Below are 3,809 nucleotides of genomic sequence, written 5' to 3'. Positions count from 1 at the left end.
CGAATTTCACTCCAATCTGAGCTGGTGACTCTAGCCTCTTGCAGTGCTGCCCCGAGACTCGATCTGAGCTCTGATACCAGTTGAAGGAGTACGAGTGGAAGTGCGACGCGAGAGAGAGTGCGAGAAGAAGAGCACGACGATATGGTGAACTCGCTCTACTGTGATGTGTAGAGCATAGTGAGTTCTTACAAAAGAATATGTGTACATACCTGGCGGCCCGCCCACTTACCTGGGCGACCACATTGGGCTTTATACCCCAACAAAACATCATTGAAGCATATCAACACCTCATGTTGATTGGTAGTGCCACTAGAAAGAACCTCCTCATTAGGATCATTCACAAACATTTGATCCTCATTACTCTTCCACTATCTAATCATTCACAAACATTTGATCCTCAACACTCTCTTGGATCCCTTGGCCATAATCTCTATCCAATCTTGAAAGTATGGCACACAAATGTTTAAAGTGCTTTTCTATGATAAGTCGTGTGGCATAGATGTGTTTACAAAGGCTTGCAAAATCAGGACAATCACAATAGTTGCTTTTCAAGCTTACATGATACCATACTCCTGGAGTGGAACCACTTCGTATTTTAAAATTTAACGTTATCTCATTGATGGTGCACAAAGAGGAAGGATCTTCATCATATAGTTGTAGGATTTTCTCACCCTCCCGTAACCTTGTGGTTTGATGCTTTGACGATCCATATTTGTTAAAGTGTCCCGAGTCCGCTGCAACACACCTTGTACTTATTAGCCACCTATGTGGTGCAAGATCTTATTAAAAAAAGGGCATAGTTACCTATTTCTTGTTTTTGTTTAAAGAACTCCAATAAAGTCCCCCCCCATGCAGGTTCCACTACTTGAGTCACCAACAAGGGCATGGATAAAATCCAAGATCGACCTGTTGATTTGGGAATTCAACAAAGTATATTTTATGTATTGCCACAATATCTTGACCAAGTTTGTTGTATCCACATTCCCATGATTAAACATGCGACCAAACTTTGGCCACTTTTTGCGCCAAGGGCAATTGCTCCCACACCAACCATTCGTCACATATCTTTGCACGCTCGTGAACTCTGAGTAGTTTGAAGGAGCCCTTGAAAAGATTGCTCAAAATCAGTCTCTGTGGCACTATGCCTAAGTGCACACATGGAAGAGTAGAGATGTTCGCGCATTTGATTTGGTACCTAAAGCAAAGCTTCTTTGTTGCATGAGCCCACAAATAGGAATACCAAATGTTAGAGTTCTTACATACCTTTGGAAGAAGGTTCTCCACCCAAGCTTTCTTAGCATGAAACCAACATAGAATGATATGACCAAGAACTTGTTGACGAGAGCCATGGACGTCATAAACCCAACAGTAAGGGTCCTCCTCCACCACCTTATGAATAGCCTCAAGATCCACTGGTGATTTATCAATCACTATTGATGTGGGGCGCACATTACTCATTCTTGCGAAAATTGTCTTTAGGGTTATCTCGATTGTGATTCGTTCTTGGTCAGTTCCTGTGTCGTTGGTGCATAGCATGAGCCATATTGGTAAACCTATACCATTTTGATAAGGCAAAATTGTAGCATACAATGGAAGGCCAAACACGTTTTCCTTGAATGTGCTATCTATTGCCCAAGAGCTGTGTGTAAAAAATCTCATGGCCATGTCTAGCATCCATTCATCTTGAATAACAACAATAAAGGGCCTTTGATTAGGATCTTGTGCAGAGGGAATATACGGCTGGCAATAACACACCTTTCCTCGACTTTGTAAGTTGCAAACCTTGAGCCACATAGCACTCCAATCATCTCTAGAAATCTTTCCTGTGAAGACAAAAGAAACAATGTTATTATGATATCACAATTGCAATAATGCTTAATCTGTAACATAATTTGAGTCACCTTGATTGTGTATTTGATGAGACATCATTGAAGTTTCCCTTTGTATCATAACAAAGCGATAAATTGCTTGGTCAATAGCCGAAGTTTGCTCATACTGCAACTTCTCTTTAGATAAAGACAAATTTGCAACAATTCTTGCTGTACCCACATCAAATAAATCTTCCATGCAACACTCAATAACATTAGGATGTACGGGTAAATGGTACAAATCCTCTCTTGATCCAGGTATATGCCCCTCATGAATAGGGTAAGTGGATATGTGTGCAATCTTTGAGGCATGTCGATATTGAACTCTCACTTGGAAAGGACAACCACATCTCTTAGACCTTCTAAGCCGCTTCACAGTCCCACTTCTACAGACCGTTCTTCCTCTATGACATGCATAGTTAACTGTAGTTGTGCTTCCATTCTGGCTCTAGATGAGCGAACCTTAACTAGCTTCACCTTGTGTTGAACCATAGTCTCAATTAGAGCTTGCTTCACACATAAAATGTCAACACTTTGAGGTTCATGCTTCATGGAATCCTTAATATCTTTGGTGACGCGCATTGATTTGTGCCATTCATCGCCACCATTGGTCTCTTTTTCACACCCACAACTTTCCACAAGGGCTTTCACATATGCTACGGGTATCCCTTGTTGCTTGATGTCCAAATACCATGAGGCCTTCAAGTTTCTAATTGTGTCTTCATAAGTGTGGTGAGAATTATTGCCTTGACAAAAATGACACCGAATGATAATACTCTCCCATTCCTCAATGGGTGAGATTTTCAAATTTGGGGGAGTCACCGTGCACAAACACCAAAAGCCTTCTACATCTGTCCTCAAACATAATCTTTCTTTCATTCTTCTCCACCTTTTTAGGTCAAGCATGCCACTTGGGTCACATGCCGGCAATTCCTTTAGGCTTGGTGAATGTTCTCCTTGAAGTGCAAGCTTCATCAAATTATAACTCAATTGGCAAAAGGAGTAAAAAAACTGAGACACATACTTGTACGGATCAAGCGTGGAGATTCCATGTAGCCCATCTTGTTTCTCCAAGCCAAAAAAAAAGAGGTGTCAAGCGAATCCGTGCATGGACTACAATACACTCTTTCTTCACTATCACTACAATTCTCATCATCTTCGTCACTAGTGGAGAAAGAACTCGAACCACCGTTTGAAAGGGCATCATTCCATTGGAGGTTTCCCCCATCTTGCACTTGAGTCTCAAAATCCATAAAATCCTTATGTGCTTGAGCCAAATTTGGGATAATGGTACAACCCCACCGAAGGTGCTTGGCACTCCAAGTTCACAAAATGTTCACTTGAAGCTTACATAGTTGTTCACAAAGGGATCACATGTGGTTCACTTGTGATTCGCACAGTTTTTCACAATGGGATCACATGTGGTTCACTTGAAGAAGACAATTATGGCTTTAAGTAGTTCACGTGGAGTTCATTGTGGATAGTTCATGGAGAAGCGTGAGAGAAGGGTGGGCTGAGAAAGTGAAGGGGCTAAGTGAATGGGCATAAAGAGACTAGGAGCATTTGAAACCAAATTTTAGGTACCTATTCAAATTAGTAAGTATCCCATGCTTTAAATGCCAATGATGAGGAAATGATGGACCTGCCACTTTTTGCAGGCATGTGATCCCTTGGTGTTCACTTGGTTAAATATCACTTTGAGTTCACTTTTTAGTTCACTCTTGGTTTACTTTGGGTTCACAAAGTGATGAACGTTTGAGATCTTGCCCGCCTCCCAACTCCTCCCTCAACCATCGATCCCACCTCCAAAAGGTGGTGTCAAATAGTCCAGAGGGTAAGGGAGCCAATAAAAAGACTGCTCCCAATATATAGCTTTTGTAGCTTGCGAGGATCACATGATCGGGGAGCTCCGGGTGTCCTATGGTAGCCTCGGGACTATTT

The 3,809-nt window shown here is 41.8% G+C and overlaps 2 pseudogenes; both read right to left on the bottom strand.

Annotated features, from left to right (window-relative positions):
* Positions 1-372: 372 nt before the first annotated feature.
* Positions 373-2,450, bottom strand: LOC147431728 (uncharacterized; annotated as a pseudogene).
* Positions 2,451-2,487: 37 nt separating this feature from the next.
* Positions 2,488-3,121, bottom strand: LOC147431727 (uncharacterized; annotated as a pseudogene).
* Between the last annotated feature and the right edge of the window lie 688 nt (positions 3,122-3,809).

The sequence above is a fragment of the Adiantum capillus-veneris genome, chromosome 21 (genome assembly GCF_014529385.1).
Source record: "Adiantum capillus-veneris isolate H3 chromosome 21, ASM1452938v2, whole genome shotgun sequence".
Taxonomy (NCBI): Eukaryota; Viridiplantae; Streptophyta; class Polypodiopsida; order Polypodiales; family Pteridaceae; genus Adiantum; species Adiantum capillus-veneris.
Note: the sequence above shows the minus strand (reverse complement) of the source record. Positions and strands in the feature narration are given on the sequence as shown.